Source organism: Anomaloglossus baeobatrachus, chromosome 2, assembly GCF_048569485.1.
Source record: "Anomaloglossus baeobatrachus isolate aAnoBae1 chromosome 2, aAnoBae1.hap1, whole genome shotgun sequence".
NCBI classification, from domain to species: Eukaryota; Metazoa; Chordata; class Amphibia; order Anura; family Aromobatidae; genus Anomaloglossus; species Anomaloglossus baeobatrachus.
The window spans coordinates 531,851,487-531,871,838 of record NC_134354.1 but is presented as its reverse complement, the minus strand read 5'-3'; the positions used below and the strand labels follow the sequence as shown (position 1 = coordinate 531,871,838).

The following is a 20,352-nucleotide window of genomic DNA, read 5'->3' as shown; positions in this document are numbered from 1 at the left end:
CTCTTCAGTCCAGAGCCCCTGCTATCACAGTTCCTATGTGTTTAATGGTTTTTGGCTGCAGTTCTTCAATGAAGATCACTTCTTTCCAGACTGTCTCAAATAGTATATTGGTGTAGAGGTCCTACTGATTGCTGTCAGCTCTGAGTTAACGGCTCTGCTGGATATATTCCAGTTTTAAAGGGAAGTAGGTATGATGTCTTTCATCTGTTGCACAAAGTTTCCTTTGCTGATAACTGTGTCTATGGTCCTCAAAGATGCCCATGTTTTGGTTTCCTAAATGCTGACATAATGCAAAGGTAATGCAGATACTTCTTAACATGCATTTCCATCATGGTGACATCTGCTCCAAAAGCATTTATGCAACAGGACAATGATCTCAAACATACAGTCAATATCCATAACAAATATCTTCAGCTTAAAGACAAAGGAAATTGAGTACTCCGCCCCTATCTTGATTAGAATGTATTGCTGTAGTGAAGATGAGTAATTTACCCAAATTATTTTTTTTTAAAGTTTACCAGTAGAGGTCACTTAATAAACTGAAGTACTTGCAAGTCTCTAAATTCCAATTTATATGGGCACACATAAGCCACAAAGTTGTTAAATCTATGATAATTGTAAGCAAACATAATGGTGTGGCTTCTTGGTCCTTGACATACAATAATATTATTGGGAGCCACATGAAGAGAATTCCAGCTTGGTCCACACTTTTTGCATACTCCAAAATGATTGGAAATAGAAAAATTCTGGTTAGATCCAGTGCATCCTAATTCTTTTGTTTAGTCCCGACATATGTAAACGTATCTGCCCCCTTTTAAGGGCCTATAACTTTTACAATAACAATACAAAATGTCCTGGCCAATAGTTCTGTGCATCTTCACATTCTTCTATGACAACTTTCCTTTATAAGTAAAGATGAGCGGACCTGTGGATATCAGAGTTTGCCAAATTAACATGTACATGAAAAAAGGTTTGTTTCGGGAAGTGAACTTGATCCCAGACAATGAACCCCATATAAGTCAATGGGGACCCAAATTTATAGGCTGAAAAATGGGTTTAAAATGTTATCAGTAATGGCAATGGGACTGTAAAAGGATGCAAAATGGGGGCAAATGCATGCAAATTATACATACCATATTTACTGGAAGATAATGCAGCAGTAAGACTCTTTTCTGACCCTTTTTCTAGCCCTCCTATTAAACTTCATGAATATTCCCTGCCTACATTCTGTGCCAGCTTCTGTGATTGGTAGTAGACTGCTATATGTAGCGATGTGTGTGATTGGTTGCAGAGCAGTTTGCTGTATTATAGTTTAAAAAAATAATTAATAATTTAAATAAAATTGCATGGGCTCCTGGCCTGTTTTTGATAACCAGCAGGGATACAGCAGACCACTATTGGCTACAAACTCCAGCTGTCAGCTTTAGCTTGGCTAGTTATCAAAAATTGAGGTGATCCCATGCCTTTTTTATAATTATTTACATAAATAATTAATAAAAAAAGTTGTAGGGTCCCTCCTATTATTTATAACCATCAAAGGTAAGATGAGCCTCTGGGGACTGGCATTATCAGGGTGGAGAGGGCCATGGTTATTTACCCGTCCCAACCTAAAAATACTAGCCTGCAGCAATCCAAGAATTTTTAATCAGGGTAATATATGGGGTTGATGATAGCTGTGATTTGTCAAAAATCACAGTTGCCATCAAGCCCTAGGTTAGTAATGCGGAGGGATCTATGAAACACCCCCAATACTAACCCTGTAAGTAAAAAAAATAAACAAAAACACAGAGAAATCATTTATTTGAAATAAAAATACAAATGCCCTCTTTCATATCTTTATTAACTCCCAAAAGATGCAGGTCCGATGTAATCAACATGACATCCCACGATGAACATGGGCTCTGCTACATCTGGAGACTGCAGTGACAGAAAACATTACCAGTCACTATAGCCTAAGGGACACACTCCAGGGAGTGGGGAGCCCCCAGCTGTGAGAAGCGGTGACATCCGTCAGGTCACCGGAGATCACAGCCGGGGACTCACAAGATACCAACTGTGACCGCTGTGACTGCTAAACTGCTCTGCTGCTGTGTCACACAATTGGCCGCAAGTTCAAATGAGGTCACAGGGGGTTCCTTCGGTACCCTCTACGATTGCAGGTGAATTCGGTGCCACAGTGAGTTCAAATGACAGCATAGTTGGTGGCTAACGCAGCAGAGCACAGTTGGTACTGTGGGAACAAGCAGCTGTGACCTCAGTTTTTATTAATTATTATTATTATTATTATTATTCCTGCCTCTGCTTTTATTATGTTGTAATAGTCTCTCCTGTTTGTCTGCTTGTTACACTGGGAAAGTAAGTATTTGATTCCTTGCTGATTTTCTAAGTTTGCCCACTGACAAAGGCATGGGCAGTCTATAATTTTGGGCTACAAAACAATAAGTAAGACGCTGAGTGAAAGGATACAATTGTTGGTGCAATTGTAAGAAAATGGAAGAAATACTAAATGAGTGTCAATCAACATTGATCTGGGGTTCCATGCAAAATCTCACCTCGTGGGGTATCTAGGATCATGAGGAATGTGAGAGATGAGCCTAAAACTACACAGGGGGAACTTGCTAACGATCTCAAAGGAGGTGGGACCACTGTCACCAAGAAAATCATTGGTAACACATTACGCTGTAATGGATTAAACTCCTGCAGTGCCTGCAAAGTTCCACTGCTCAAGAAGGCACATGTTCAGACCCGTCTGAAGTTTGCCAATGAACACCTGGATGATTCTGAGAGCAATTAGGAGAAGGTGCTGTAGTTAGATGAGACAAAAATTGAGCTCTTTGGCATTAATAAACTCGCCTTCTTTGGAGGAAGAGAAATGCTTCCTATGACCCAAAAAAACACCATTCCCACTGTCAAGCATGGAGGTGGAAACATTTTTTGGGGTGTGTTTCTCTGCTAAAGGCACATGACTACTTTACCACATCAATGGGACAATGGATGGAGCCATTTCCCATAAAATCCTGAGTGACAACCTCCTTCCCTCCATCAGGACATTAAAAAGGGGTCATGGCTGAGTCTTCCAGCATGACAATGACCCAAAACATTCTGACGTGTCCCTACACACGTGACCGATACCCATGTACCTGTGAACCTAACAGGGACACGCTACAATTTGGGGTGTGCTCTTAAACATCCCCTTCATTCATATTTGGTTTTCCTTAGTTGCAGTACCCGTCCTCCACTCCTGTAGCAGCCTTGTCATCTGCCTGGCAGACTTCATGCGACGATTGGCTTCATATTATTTTATATCCAATCGTCCCCTCCTTAACAAGCAGTTTACTAATTAGATTAATTGATTTTATATTATCAGAGAGCGGGCATTTCTGAATGTGGTGATACCAAATTTGTGTATTTTTTTTATTTATTTAACCCTTTAATTTTCAATGGGCTGAACTGGAGTGATTTGAACTTTTAGGTTTTTTAGGTTTTTAAAACTTTTTTTAACTTTTTTTTATTTAACTAGTACCCCTAGGGGGCTATAAAGATCAGCTGTCCGATCACTGTTCCATTTCTCCAGATCACAGCTACACAGCTGAGATCTGGAGAAAAGCTGCTTTACTCTCACACACATGGCAGTCTGCCGGCAGTGAGAAAAAGTGACTCATGATAGCCTCAGGAGTCATCACATGACCCTGTGTTACCATGGCAACCATCGGAAGTCACATGATCACGCCACATGACTAGGTAAGTCAATGCTTACCGCGGCACACTGTTACATCTCGCTGTCAGATTTTAAGAGCGAGATATAAAGGGTTAATCGGCACGGGTGGAGCACAATTCCACTCGCGCCTGGCAGGCACACATGTCAGCTGTTGAAATCAGCTGACATGTATGCAGATCACCGCGGACTGCCCACGACAGGCAGCGGGGATTAACCTCACACAATACATGACGTACCCAGTACGTCATAGGTCGTAAAGAGGTTAAAGGAGTGGTCCCAAAACAAAGAAATTATAAAACCTTTTCAATTTAGTGCCATAAACTAAACTATTTTCTAATATAATTGCATTAAAAACTTCTTACCATTCCCTAACTACATTATCTAAGGTCTCTATTTTTTTATGTGCAAGTGTGGAACGTTCCATTTTGTTCATCCATCTGCATGTGTGTGCAAACAAAGGCTGGTCAGACATCTGTCTGAGATGATTTAGTGAATCCTGCATTGAGCAGGGTCTGGATACAATGAACCCTTGAGGTTCCTTCGTACTCTAACATTCTAAGATTCTATGATTCTAGCTCTTATCTCTGCACATCTTTAACACATAAAAATCTTTAATTTCTTGAATGCATTTAATTCTGGTATGTGTCACAAGGGAGTTATACAAATGTCACACAGATCTCATTTGTGTGCTGAATGTGTTTTCCATGGACCCATAGGTTTCTATTGATCCTTTTCATTTGTGCATGCTGGAAAACTCAAATGAATCAACATCAAGAGACACAGTCTGCAGTCACTGCCACAGCCTCTTCCCCCTCCCTGAAGTGAAGCGTCATCAGTGACACTTGTTTCCAGGGGCAGTAATGACCTGGCAACAGAGAGGTGTCAGAACACCAAGAGTGCAGAGACTTTTGGGGAAGCGCTGGTCTCTGCACACTCGTTATTCTGACACCACTCTGTTGCCAGCTTGTTACTACTAATCTGAGCTGGAAACAGAGCGTGAGGTCATTGTGCACATCACACATTGCACAGTGCACAGGAACTAGCCCAGCCTTTAAAACCAGTGCCATTGATGATGTTTTATTTAAGGGAGGGGGCAGATGCTGGATAAGTAATTGCTTCCTCTGCCACCTTATGACACTTTGTTTCAGATTCTCAAATGAAACGTCATGAAGGAGGAAGTAGGGAAAAAAATTGAATACCTGGTAGTGTAGTTACTGAAGGATATGGATTTTTTAGTATATTGGAAAGTAGCTTAGAATTATGGCACTAAATAGAATGAGAATTACTTTGGCCTTCCGAACACCCCTTTAAGGGGTTAAATATATATTTTTGCAACAACCTTAGTTATTTTCCAGAAAAGAATGCATAAGTAAGTTATCATAAGTAAAATTAAGATTTCACAGACAATATGAAGTAATACTTGAAAGGATGAGAAAAGCCACATTTACACTTCTGTAAACATCTGCAAAGTATTGCTTTAGTGCATAAAATGAAGAGAGATTTGTTTCAATTTTTCAGATCATTGAGTTTACTGATAGCTTTTTTGTTTGTCTCTCTAAAGCATGAGGTAGATAATACGTTTTGGGTAGTAAATACTAAATGATTAGTGGAATGATGTGATGCAGCAAGAATATTTTTTAACATATTAGGAACTAATATTCTGTTAGCTATCCAGAAATGTAAAATTTATTTTTTCACTTAATAATTTGTATAAATGTGTTTGAGTTTAAAATTAGTTATTTCCAGGAGATGAGGATGAATTTTATGGATACAGATAGAAAACGTTAAAACATGCAGTATGGCACTATGACAGATGACAAAGACTAAAAGATAAAACATTGTAGTGTGAGTTCTATCCTTAAAAAACACGAATAAAACTTATGTCTGAATGAGCCCTTGATCTTTTGCTATGTCCGCTGAAATACACATAATGTATGAACCTTAAAATAGCCATAGAAACTAGAGAAAAAATTCAAGAAAGATCTCTGTTTTTTACTTCATTTTTTTTAGAGCGATATTGATATGTTAAGTCAAAATATAACTTTTGAAGATTATTTTTTATAAATAAATTGGTGAACTTGCACTTTATTCAAGTAAACTATTTTTTTCCTGTGTGTGTGTGTGTGTGTATTTTTTTTATTTTACATTTACTGGATTATTAATGCGGGCACCTGATAGATGACTATTAGTGATGGGCAAACCCGCAGATAACCTGAATCAGCAGGTGCAACCGGATTTTATTTAAAAAAAAAAAAACTCGGTACCGGATTTAATTGCAGATATCTGCCCAGACACTGATCACCCAGTGATCATACAAATAAAAGATATATATGGAAACAAGTCTAATTAGCTCCCTACTAGATATGAGAGCGGTTCGTGGTTCTCCAGTTCGCGGTTCGAGTGATTTTGGGGGGTGTTCGATATCGAACTAGAACTCGAGCTTTTTGCTAAAAGTTCGTTAGCTCGAATTACGCTTGAGAATGGTTCTATCAGCAAAAAGCCAATCTAATTACTAGCTGGCTTTTCACTGTAATAGTGTAAGTCACTCTGTGACTCACACTATTATGAAATTTCAGTGTATAGTGTGTGGGGACTGCGCGTTCAGATCACTGCTGCTGGGATAATGGCGATCGCCATTTTTTTTTTCTTTTCTTCCTTCCCTAAGCGCATGTGTAGTGGGGTGGGCCAGCATGTCAGCCAATCCCAGATACACACACAGCTAAGTGGACTTTTTGCCTGAGAAGCAAGGGCATGTGTCATAGGCTGTCCATGTCACATGTCCTTGCATTATAAAAACGGACATTTTGTTCCAGTACGGCATTATCTGCCTTCTGCGTCTGGGTGTCAGTCACCTCTCACGCAGCTCCTGTCGCCAATCCTGCTGTGTACGCTATACACACAGCGTTCTACAGATTAGGGACAGAATTTTATTTCAGCCCTTTTAAAGTGATGAAAATAAAGGAATGTTTTTAATTCATCTGCCTGTGATCCGCTGGATTTTCGTTACTTTGTATCTGCTATTATCCCCTTGTGCCTGGGATTTCCATGCAGGATCAGCTGGTCTACTCCTCAGACTTACACACCAGAGCGGTGAGCTGGAACACGTTTCTTTTTGCATTTACTGGGCTCCTCCGTGCTCCTGCTTTTGTATAGACTTTGGACTTTAAAGGAAATTATAAGCAGAAGGAAAACACAATTATTGTGATGGACGACCATTCTAACAGGCTGAACCTTTTGGCCAGAATGTTTAACCATGAAACACAGCAAGACAGCACGAATACCACTGAACAAGGTAATGACAGTATCTCTACATTATTCAAATCACTTGAAATGTTAAAAAATAGAGAAATGAAGCTCTGGTGGAATTCCACCACTTTGCAATCATATGTGGACAAAAGCATGATCCCTAGAGGGTAAGATTGAATAAAACTGCTACTTCTTCATACCCTGATGCCTTTACATCTGAATGGAACAGTGTGTTGTCAGCATGCTCTATAAAATTAATGGAACTTTTAATACAGAATCGAAATGGAACAAGTGTATAAAGATATCTCTGAAACCAAAGAAAAAATTGATAAATTTGGACCCACAGATGAAATGAATAAATTTAAAGATAAGATTGATTTAAATATAAAAAAATTGGAAGATAAAATAGTAGAACTTAAGAAACGAAAATTTGAAAGAGATTTAAAAGATTATGAGAGCAATAATGTTTATTCATGGAAGTTATTCCATCAAAAAAAATCCATTCTAAAATATCATGGACAAGGAAAAAGAAGAGTAAGCTTCTCAGAGGCTTCTTTAACCACTTCAGGAGAATCTGCTGAAGAGAGCACAGACTCCAGAGACGCCTCCTACGATAACAACTTCCCACCTCTTGCACTGAACTATCGCACAAAAAACGCAAGAGGAGGGTGGGGAGGAGACATGGGGGGAATAAGAAGTTCACCGAGACTAAAGAAGAACACTTACCCTGTCCTGTGATAAATTTGTCTTGTCAGATTCTTAGCCAGGAGCAAATTGAGGTTTTATCTAGAGGGTTAGGCTTCTCGCCGGATACAAAATTTGATGTGTTTCAAACGATTTTAGATATAAACAAATTGGCCAGAAGCCTCACCCTCAGATGCCACTTCAGTAAAAATGACAATGATAATAGGAATGGTATTACAGCTGGTCCTGATTCTACTGTTAATACGCTTGTTACCGATAATGCAACTGATAATACTATTAATACTCATGTTACTGATAATGCAACTGATGCTATATGTGAACCTGCTTTTTGTGATGTCATACAAACTATTAATGATAATGGTGTTTCTGCACATGAAGGTATATATGATTTTCAAGAGCTGACACATCTGTGCTCTCTGAGACAATTAGAATCAGAAAATATTGACTGCAAGGTCACGCTAAATATTTTTTTTCCTAAACCTGACCCAAAGTTTTATCCGTTAAAGTCACGGCCTGTAGTTCTGGACCAATTCCAGGATCTCATTGAAAAGGAGCTCCTTGAATTGGATCTTAGATCCAGTAATAAATGTAGTAATCTGAATGTCTCTGAGAGGAGAGTGGTGGATGCATTAAAAGAAAATAAAAACCTAATTGTAAGATCTGCTGACAAGGGAGGGGGGGTAGTGGTTCTGGATGTGGAGCTATATTTACAAGAAAACCAGAAAATGTTAAATAATAGCGATATATATATATATATAATATATATATATATATATATATATATATATATATATATATATATATATATATATATATATATATATATATATATATATATATATATATATATAATATATATATATATACCTCTACATGGAGATCCCACCCCAGACTTCAAAGTGGGTTTATTGAAATTACTTGAGGAGGGTGTTCACCTAGGAGCGATTGATGAGGATTTGCTAAAATATCTATATGTGGAACATCCCATAGTGCCAATATATGCATTACCAAAAATCCATAAAAATAAATTCCCTCCACCATTTAGACCGATCATTGCAGGAATCGGATCAATAACTGAAAAGTTGGGAGCTTGAGTGGATTTTTACCTACAACCTTTGGTTCAAGATCTGCCTGGCTATATTCGTGACACTAAAGCGGTAATTAATGGTATGAACCTTGTGGCATGGCAAAAATATTATATATGGTTAACCTGCGATATAGAGAGCCTTTATCCCTTTTTCCCCGCATAATTTCATATTGAATAGTTTGACATATGTTTTACAGAAATATAGTTCTTATACTCCAGAAATTAAAGAGCTTTTATTCTTATCAACAGAATTTTTACTCAAACATAATTTTTTTGAGTTTAATAAAAATATCTTTTTACAGAGACAGGGAGTTAGCATGGGGGGGACATTTTCCCCCTCATTACCTAACCTGGTAGTCGCAGTCTGGGAAGAAAATCATATTTTCTGTGACTCAAATCCATTTAAAGACAATATAATAATTTATGGTCGTTACATAGACGATTTGATAATTATATGGAGAGAGGGAATTTTTCAGCCAGAGCAACTTATCACATATATGAATAATAATATATATAATCTAAAATTTACATCTAAGGCTGTGTTCACACACTGCGTTTTTTACCTGCGTTTTTGGTCCGTTTTTGCTGCAGAAATTTCTTGAGAAATTCTTGTAACCTTTCTGCAGACATTCCCCAGCAAAACCTATGGCAAAAAAAATTAGCTGTGCACACACTGCGTTTTTTTCTTAAGAAAATTCTTTCAGTAGATTTTCTTAAGAAAAAGAATGAGCATGTCACTTCTTTTCTGCAGCTAACTGCGTTTTTTGCCATAGATAATTGGCACAATAACGCAGGGAGCAACCAGCGGTAAAAACGCACCAAAAACGGACCTAAAACGCACCAAAAACGGACCTAAAACGCACCAAAAACGCAGGTGCGTTTTTGGTGCGTTTTTTAACACAGGTGCACTCTTAAGAAATTTCTTAAGAAATTTCTTAAGAAAAATCATTTTTCTAGTGTGAACATAGCCTAATACTCATAAATCCAAAATTAATTTTCTAGATATTAAACTGATAGGCCATGTGTACAATGGTTCAATTGAGATTAGTCCATATAGAAAGCCAACTGATAATAACTCCATCCTACATGCCAGCTCCTGCCACCCTCTGCATGTGGTAGGTAATATTCCCACAGGTGAACTAATCAGAATTCGCAGAAATTGTAGTGACAATACAAATTTCATTGAGCAAAAAGATATAGTTTTTAATAGACTTCAGAACAGGGGTTATCCTAGGTGGACTTTGGACAAAGCAGAAAAATTCATTGAGAATACAAATAGACAGGATTTATTGGCGGATAATGAAAGAAAAAAACTCTAATAAACGAAAATTCATATACAACTTCATCAATAGTTTTCACTACAAAATTTAGTCCTCAATATAAAGACATAATCCAGATTATAAAAATATATATTCCACTTTTGAATCAAAACCCAATTTTAGCTACTACACTAAAAGAAAGATTCTATTAAATTTGTCCCTAAATGGGCTACAACATTGGGAAATATTTTTTGTCCAAGTCATTACAAAAACCCTACTAGTCTGAATAATACTTGGCTCACACAAAGAGGCTTTTTTAGGTGTGGTCACTACCCATGCAAAGTATGCCAGTATGTAGTGAAGGGAGATTCCTTTAGTTCCTTTTCTACTAAAACTTGCTATCAAATTAATAAATATATGAATTGCAATAGCGAAGGGGTCATATATTTGATTGATTATATTGTTTGCTGTAAACAATATATAGGTTGCACGATAGGGCCACTAAATAATCGGATTAGGCGCCATATTTCTGACATGAACAAAATAAATCTGTGCGGCTCTTCTGCGGTTACTAAACATTTTGCGATGTGCCATGGTGGTAATTTGAAAGGTTTCCGTTTTAGAGCCATAGAAAAGGTCAATAAATTAGAGAGGGGGGGAGATTTCCAGAGGAAAGTTTTTAACCGTGAATCCTTCTGGATATTTACATTAAATACTAGGACTCCTGCAGGGCTCAACATACGCCAAGATATGATCATGCAATATAACTGACTGAGAAAAATTATTATTCATTTGAAACTGTTTTTACATGAAAAGAGGAGAATTTTTTTTTTCTTTTTTGTATGTTTTTAAACCTTATAGTGTTCTTTCTCTATTTCCCTGCTGCAGGTATCCAACACATGTAGAGTAATTAATGATGTAATCAACTAATTGATTGTGGGTTGGATCCCTAGCAAAAGGGAAGACTGTTTGTATTATATGTATAGGTATTGTATTAGTTGTTATATATCCATGAATAAGAACTAACGACACTACTTTATGTCGAAACGCGTTGGATGAACTGTGCCTTGTGGATGCTGTCTATCCATTTTTAAAATGATGAAAATAAAGGAAAGTTTTTAATTCATCTGCCTGTGATCCGCTGGATTTCGTTACCTTGTATCTGCTATTATCCCCTTGTGCCTGGGATTTCCGTGCAGGATCAGCTGGTCTACTCCTCAGACTTACACACCAGAGCGGTGAGCTGGAACACATTTCTTTTTGCTTTTAAGGGCTAATTACAGCTGGCTCAGAGCCATAGGTGACAGTCAGGTCCGTGGAAACCGTTTTTAACAGCTATAGATAACAGCGTCTGTATAGCTAAGCTCAGGGACTTTCTTGCTGCATTTCACCATTAGGAGGGATAGAAAGTGAGGCTTCTTTCCATCTACACTGACCCACAACCCGGCCACTGTACCCTCCTGCCCTTTTTAGCATAGCCATTTTAAGTGCAGAGTGCTGCCAGTTAGTGCCATCCAAAGAGTGGCTGCTGTCCTCCATTATTGTGGCACTTGTGCCAAGCAAGTTCCACCACCTCTGGATTCTCCCCTCCTGCACATTTTTGCAAAGCCATTTTAATTAAAAAGAGTGCTGCCAGTTAGTGGCATCCTAAAAGTGGCAGTTGGACTTCATTAGTGTCCCACTGGTGCCAATCAATTTCCAGCACCTCTGCATTGCAACCTCAAGCTCATTTTTACTGAGCCATTATAATAGCAAACACTAAGGAAACTTAGTGGCGTCCTAAAAGTGGCTGTTGGACTTCATTAGTGTCCCACTGGTGCCAAGCTATTTTCAGCACCTCTGCATTGCACCATCAAGCTCATTTTTTACTAAGCTATTAGAATTGCAAACCGTGTTGCCAGTTTAAGGGCCATAGTTGCATTGTCAGGGATAGTCTGTGTTGTTTCTTCTGCTGTCAATAACACTAGACCACCTCTGCAATCTACACCACCTCTCAAATTTTACTACCACATTTTAAGTGCACAATCTTGTCACAATCAAAATGAGTGGCAAAATGACAGATGCTGGTGGAAAGGGGAACAGGCGTGTTGGAAAAGGAAAAAAAGTTTGTGTTCCTGGGGAAGGTGGCAAAGCTCAATTAACATCTGCTGAAGATAGGCCATCTTCCAGCAGAAGTAAGATGTCTACTACTTTCCGTGGACAATCCGATGTGCTCCCGTTTTTACGAACACGAACAACTGGAACAAAGGTAGATGATGCCCAAAAAAAGAACATGCTTGAATGGATCTCAAGTGATCCAACAAGTGCCCTCTCCTCCACCTCAACTACCGCATCCAAAAAAAACAGTCCTCTGAGTTTTCATCCCAATCACACTTGCTTTCTCCCAGCTCTGAAGTCTCCATCCGCCCTGCACAGTATGGTGGAACAGAGATGGCTGAGTCTGCAGAGCTGTTCAGTCACACTATAGCCTGGGAAGCAGAGGTCTGCTCCCAAGCTACAGTGAGTACAGACCAGGAAATGGGCTGCAGTGATGCTCAGAACCTTTGTGACTCAGATACAGGCCATGTTGACCAAGTTTCTGAGCATAATGTTGACCCTTATTCACAAACTGTAACACCTGTTGTTATAGACAATGAGGAACATACTGAAGATGATGAAACGCAGATAACAGATTGGGATGACAACTTAAATATTCCATCAGGGCAGGAAGAGGCTCGGTCTGAGGGTGAGGGGAGTGCAAACACAACAATTGATGAGGAAGTTCTAGATCCCACCTACTGTCAACCCACAGTCAGGCACTCGAGGAGGTCAACAGAGGCGGTGGAGGAGGATGCAACCGACGACGAAGTTACCTTGCGCCTTCCTGGACAGAGTAGGAGCACTGGTAGCACGTCTACAACTGCATCATCAGCCACCACTCTGCCTCTGAGCACTAGTCGGGGTGGCTCAGCAGGTCGCATGTCCTCTAAGCCTTGCCTAGCCTGGTCCTTTTTTGACCTTGGAAAGGATCGCCCAAATCATGTGATCTGTAAAATTTGTCGGGAATCTGTTAGTAGAGGCAAAAACCTCAGCAGATTGGCAACTTCTTCCATGAATCGTCACATGAATAAATATCATATGTCCCAGTGGGAAGCTCACCGTGCTGCAATGCGGCCTAGCGGAGCGGACCATCCACCGCCTGCCCCTTCCAGTGCATCCGCATGCTCTTCATCTTCTAGGACTGTAGGGACAGCTGTCACACCTGGTTTCCACGCACAACTTCCACCACTGTAACCACAACAGGCAGATTACTTGGTAGGTCGTCAGTTGGTTTTGAAAGGAAAACAAGTGCGTGTGAACAGCTCTGTCAGACAGCTATAGCACCAACATTGGATGAAGGCAACAACATGTCTACGCCTGCACTTTCCTCACAAACCTGCATTTTTCCAGGGACACCCTACTCACCACTGTCTACATACAGCAGCCAGATCTCTGTCCCTCAGATGTGGACAAATAAAAGGCCATTTTCTGCGACCCATGACAAAGCTAAGAGGTTGACTTTATCCCTCTGTAAGCTCTTGGCTACCGAAATGCTGCCTTTCCGCCTGGTGGACACACAGGATTTTAGATACCTTATGTCTGTCGCTGTGCCCCAGTATCAGATGCCCAGTCGCCACTACTTCTCTAAGAAAGGTGTGCCTGCGCTGTGAGGGACACTAGCATGTCGCACACAACATCACCGCTTCCTTGAGAAACTCTGTGTGTGAACGGGTGCATTTCACCACCAATACTTGTACAAGTAAGCATGGACAGGGACGTTACATGTCGCTGACTGGGCACTGGGTACCTATGGTGATAGATGGTGAAGGGTCTGCTGCACAAGTCTTGCCATCCCCACGACTTGTGTGTCAATCCTCTGTCTGTCCAAGTTCCGCCACTGCTTCTGCCTCCTTAACCTTGTCTGGGTCCTCCACCTCCGCCCCAAGCCTGCCTGGTCAGGCCACCAGCGTTGTAACTGCGCAGAAAGAATCACGCACCCCTCATTACTATGCTGGCAGCAGAGCGCAACGGCATCAGGCGGTCTTTATCTTGAAATGTCTTGGAAATAAGAGTCACACAGCGGCTGAGTTGTGGGCAGCTCTGAAGACTGAGTTTGATAAATGGTTGTCTCCACTCAACCTGCAGCCTGGTAAGGCTGTGTGCGACAATGCTGCAAACCTGCGTGCGGCCCTTCGCCTGGGCAAGATGACACACGTGCCTTGTATGGCTCATGTGCTGAACCTTGTTGTCCAGCAATTTTTAACACACTATCCCAGCCTAGATGGCCTTCTGAACAGGGCACGAAAACTGTCTGCGTACTTCCGCCATTCAACCGCCGCAGCAGAGCGACTTTCATCGCTCCAGAAGTCTTTCGGCCTGCCGGTTCATTGCCTGAAATGCGATGTGCCGACACGCTGGAATTTGACTCTCCACATGTTACAGCGACTGTGGCAGCACCGCCGAGCCCTGGTGCAATACGTCATGATGTATAGCCTGGGCCAACGAGATGCAGAGGTGGGGCAGATCACCCTGATGGAGTGGTCTCAGATCAAGGACCTATGCACCCTTCTGCACAGTTTCGACATGGCGACGAATATGTTTAGAATTGACAATGCCATTATCAACATGACAATTCCAGTCATTTACATGCTGGAGCACCCGCTAAACACTATTCGGAGTCAGGGGGTGGGACAACATGAAGGGGAGGAACTACTGGAGGATTCATAGGTGCAAGGGACAACAACATCACCAAGGTCCAGACGTTTATCATCACCAAGGCAGCAGGCATGGGACCATGGGGGACAGGGATCAACAAGGGCGCATGGTAGCAGGCGAAATGTTGAGGAAGGTGCATTAGAACATGAAGAAATGGAGGACGAACTGTTCATGGACATGGAAGACTCAGCCAATGAGGGAGACCTTAGTCCGCATGGCTGCGCAAGACACATGAGCGCCTTCTTGCTGCACTACCTCCAACATGACCCTCGTATTGTCAAAATTAGAAGTGATGATGAGTACTGGCTTGCGACACTATTAGATCCCCGGTACAAGTCCAAATTTTGTGACATAATTCCAGCCATAGAAAGGGACACACGTATGCAGGAGTATCAGCAAAGGCTGTTACTCGATCTTAGCTCGGCTTTTCGGATGCCACTAAGTTGCAGCATTTTTTGCTATTATTATAGCTTAGTAAAAATGAGCAGGAGGGTGTAATGCAGAGGTGCTGGAAATTGGTTTGCACCAGTGGGGCACAAATGAAGTACAATAGCCACTTTTTCGATGCCACTAAGTTGCAGCATTTTTTGTTATTATTATAGCTTATTAAAAATGAGCAGGAGGGTGTAATGCAGACGTTCTGGAAATTGCTTTGCACCAGTAGAACACAAATGGAGTACAACAGCCACTTTTTGGATGCCACTAAGTTTCAGCATTTTTTGCTATTATTATAGCTTATTAAAATTGAGCTTGAGGGTGCAATGCAGAGGTGCTGCAAATTGCTTGGAACCAGTGGGACACTAATGGAGTCCAACAGACACTTTTTGGATGCCACTAACTGGCAGCACTCTTTTCAATTAAAATGGCTTTGCAAAAATGTGAAGGAGGGGAGAATGCAGAGGTGGTGGGACTTGCTTGGCACAAGTGCCACAATAATGGAGGACAGAAGCAACTCTTTGGATGGCACTAACTGGCAGCACTCTGCAATTAAAATGCCTTTGCTAAAAAAGGGCAGGAGGGTACAGTGGCCGGGTTGTGGGTCAGTGTAGATGAAAAGAAGCCTCACTTTCTATCCCTCCTAATGGTGAAATGCAGCAAGGAAGTCCCTGAGCTTAGCTACATAGATGCTGTTATCTGTAGCTGTTAAAAACTTTTTCCACGGACCTGACTGTCACCTATGGCTCTGAGCCAGCTGTAATTAGCCCTTAAAAGGGCTGAAATAAAATTCTGTCCCTAATCTGTAGAATGCTGTGTGTATAGCATACACAGCAGGATCGGCAACAGGAGCTGCGTGAGAGGTGACTGACACCCAGACGCAGAAGGCAGATAATGCCGTGCTGGAACAAAATGTCCGTTTTGATAATGCAAGGACGTGACATGAACAGCCTATGACACATGCCCTTGCTTCTCAGGCAAAATGTCCACTTAGCTGTGTGTGTTTCTGGGATTGGCTGACATGCTGGCCCACCCCACTACATGCGCACTTAGGGAAGGAAGAAAAAGAAAGAAAAAAAAAGTGGCGATCGCCATTATCCCAGCAGCAGTGATCTGAACACGCAGTCCCTGCACACTGATACACTCTCCCCTGACGAAGCTGTTCGCAGCGATACGCGTGGGGTCCCCCACATCCCTCCCTATTGTGGGTACCTCCTTGTTTCTGTAGCGCCCTTCACTGGTTGGGAGCTTGATGTAGCTTTTCACTTGGGCACCTGATTGTGAGCCATCTTTGGGATCTCTGGACAAGGGTTTTTATGATTTTCCTTTCTTTTTTGCATGATTCATGCCTGGTTATTGTAATTACTGTATGACTTGCATGCTCTTGTTCTGTCATATATTGATAGCTGCTATCCCATTGGACTCACTACCAGTATAGCTCACAGGTGTGGTCCCTATGTTATAGACTTAATGGTTAAGAGTTATTATATTTATGTATTGATCCAGTATATGTTTTTCTAGGGATCAGATTTATACATTGTTGCATATGTACACATTTACATCTTGGTGATGTGGGGGTTCTCTATTTATATGTATTTTAAGTGATTTTAATTGTATGTCTTATGTGTCACCTTGATTGTTTCAATAAAATTCTATATCAATTCTTACTATTTTGAGGATCCCTGTGATATATATATATATATTTATTTTTGGGTCTGCGCGTCTCCTATGCATGAGCTTTTTTTCCCTGGTTGGCCTGCACACTATACGCTGAAATTTCATAATAGTGTGAGCCACAGAGTGACTTACACTATGACAGTGAAAAGCTTGGCTTTTTGCTGATAGAATACGTTCTCGAACGTAACTCAAGCTAACAAACGTTTAGCAAAAAGCTTGAGTTCTAGTTTGATCTAGAACACCCCCCAAAATCACTCGAACCGCGAACTGGAGAACCACGAACCACGCTCAACTCTACTAGTAACCCCTTCCTACTCATCCCTGTGTTGTAATAGTGTGTAATGTGAATGTATAAAAATATGTTTTATTACTTACGTGTACCCTATGTAAATGAGCAGGGGCTCTAGCTCCATGGGCGTCACATCACCCTTTGGGCATTTGCATGTTTTCTGTGGTATCATGCCCCTGTGGGCGTGATACCATAGATTTATATGAGCGATGTACCGTCGCTCTTTGAGATCCCACGCATGTGCACTTACCATTCCCGCAGCCTTGTTATCCGGGTGCTTGCTTCTCGGCTTCAGATGCGCACTGCGCATGCTCAGAAGAAGACTCCTGTGCTTCCAGTCATTCGTAGAGATGTGCAGGGATCCCCACCGGATCACCTCAGCAGCCGGTGGTGATCACTCTTTCATGATTTAGGACATACCGTTACGTCCTAGATCGTGAAGGGGTTAATAACACACAGCACATACAGAATTTACATACTTTTTAAAATATATAATTTACAAAAATGATCCCTCATGTTTGTGTGATCATTCATACCATTCTCTTATTGCCTGTTGCCAGACCTGATTGATCAAGCATTTTATAAATATTGCATGCAAGACCCTGGACATGATAATGAACTTCCATTCTTGTGGAAACATTCTGTGTCTGAGTGTCCTGTCAACATTGGATGGTACGTTTCATGGGTAACAAGATTTTTTTTCACAAATCAGCTGTGGCTGAGTAAAAATAGGTCTATTGCTGTAAATCTTGGCCCAGTTTAAGTGTCCATATATTCTTTTTGCAATAAGCACAACATTGTTCTAGTACGTACTCCAGAAGTAGTTTTGGTTAACTACTCTTAATCCAAATAAGTGAGATAACTAAGTGAAATAACTTGTCTGTACAGTTAAATTTAGCAACATCTCTATATAAAGAATTTGAGCATGATTACAAAAACCTGGCTGCTTTATTACAAAATTAACTTTTCATTTGAGCACAAGTTTAATTTTGTATTGCAAGTCAGTTCCATCCAATTTGAGCTTCAGCAGACACAATGCTTCCACTGATGGGCCAATGTTTCTGCAATATTTCAGGTATGTTTTTCAAATCATGGACAATCTTTTTAACTCAAAGCAGTCAATAATTTATACATTGAGTTGGGTTAAAAAGACAATATCAGTTAAGTACTTAATATATAAACCAGAACATCTACTAGTTTTACAGTTGTAACCAATCTTCAAGTGTTAACTGAACAGTACATACAAAAGTAATGAATTATACATAAGAGCATTCTCCACGTCAATATTGTGGTAGTTGAGAAATTGTCTATTATTTTACATTTCATTATTGAAGGTTGAGTTACTGAGCAATTTAAGGTCTGTGTGATGGCAGACTTTTTAACTTATGCTAACTAAATATTCAATTATGCATAATATTTCTATGATAATTCATAACAAAACCCAAGCTTTTAAATTTGTAGCTCTCAAAGACTATTTTAAATGTCCATAAGCCTAACTTTTTAATTACAATGCATTTTATTTCTGTCACTTTCCTTCAGGTACATTTTATTGCACTGTCAATAATCAAATCAAACTACGAGTTACTGAGTTTTGGTATATTGACCTTGAAATTAAATATTGAAACTTTGAAACAATAATCGTAGGTACAGCAATATCTTTTTATTACTATAATTACCACTACATAACCTTTCTCTAGAGTGATGTTCTAATGGTCATAAATAAATGAACATTTTGGACTCACAATTGGGAATACAACTAAGTTAGCAAAGAAAGTATGACTTTGGAAAACAAAGCTACAGTATATCATGTTCTATGCCAAAATAAACAACAAACAAAATTGATTATCTTATTGTTTTTTTAAATAAAATTAATTTCTGTCTGTGAAAAAAGAAAAACCTTTCTTATAAAGAAGTAAAAAATAGTTTTATACCTGTTTTGCAATTTAAAGCATCGCTTTGGAGTGCCTCAAACTTTGCAATTAAAATATGTTTATTTTATTAACTTTATTATATCACTAGTTAGATTTGTGTAGCAATTAGTTGTTGTTATCAAAGAAGCACTCACAACAACTTTTGTGGTAATTACATGTGTGTATATGCATGTACTGTATGCATGAATGTAGTGTGAGTGTAATAACATACTTTCCTACCCCTGTTCTCTCCAGGATCCAGTGCCATTCTTCTCATCTTCTGAGTGACACACTAATGTGTGAGACGGAAGTGACTTTTACAATAAAAGCTTAGGGAGAGTCAGAACGAGCCTCAATATACTTAGTTAGGACCAGAAATCAAATCTTTGTGATTTGGCTCTATATCCCACTATTTTATATTTCAAATGAAACAACTGAGATGCAATTGAAGTGTAGACTTTTAGGTTTAATTAAAGAGGTTTAATAAAGATATGCTGTGAAACATTTAGGAATTTTAGCCATTTTTTCTGCATAGCCTCCTCATTAATGGGGCTCAAAAATAATTGGACAAACTAATTTTACCTTAAAATAAAAATTTATTTTAAAAACTTTGTAAATAATCCATTGTAGGCAATGACTGCCTGAAGTCTGGAAGCCATAAATGTCACCAAATGTTGGGTTTCCTCCTCTATGATGCTTTGTCAGGTTTTTATTGCAGCTACAAAAAGAAAAAAAAAATAAAAAAAAAATATATATATATATATATATATATATATATATATATATATATGCAACAAACCAATATGTGTAAGCACTTGTACTCCTACTATTTTCTTTGCAGCAACTTCTGTTTGCTACAATAAAGGGATATAGAAAACATAAGTCCTAAATCATAAGTCTTGCTAATATGTGCCTCTCCACACATCTATTATGTTATTTTAGCCATATTACCTTTTATCATGCTCTAGCAGCACATCCTCATTTCTAGCTCCAGCTCTCCAGCTCTGATGGCGTTAATCGCTCTCCTGACTTCCTGGGTTCAGTTACTACAATTTCCATAATCCTTTGCAGTAACTAGCAATCTATCTCACACCCACTCAGATCTCCACCAAAACTGTTCCCTCCCCTCCTTCCTGTGTGCACTGCCCAATCACACTATGCACACTATGTGTCAGAGCAGAGCATATCACTAACTTGTTCCACTCTGTGACTTGTGCAGGTGACAGAGTGGAGCAAGTTGGTCCCATGCAGCGTCCAGTCACCTGCGCTGCTGGTAGGAGCACATTATTACA

The 20,352-nt window shown here is 39.9% G+C and overlaps 1 protein-coding gene across 4 annotated transcripts in view; it reads right to left on the bottom strand.

The window, feature by feature from the left end:
* GABRG3 (gamma-aminobutyric acid type A receptor subunit gamma3) overlaps positions 1 to 20,352 on the bottom strand; it is a 1,045,631-nt gene that overhangs the window by 500,192 nt on the left and 525,087 nt on the right. The window lies entirely within an intron of this gene.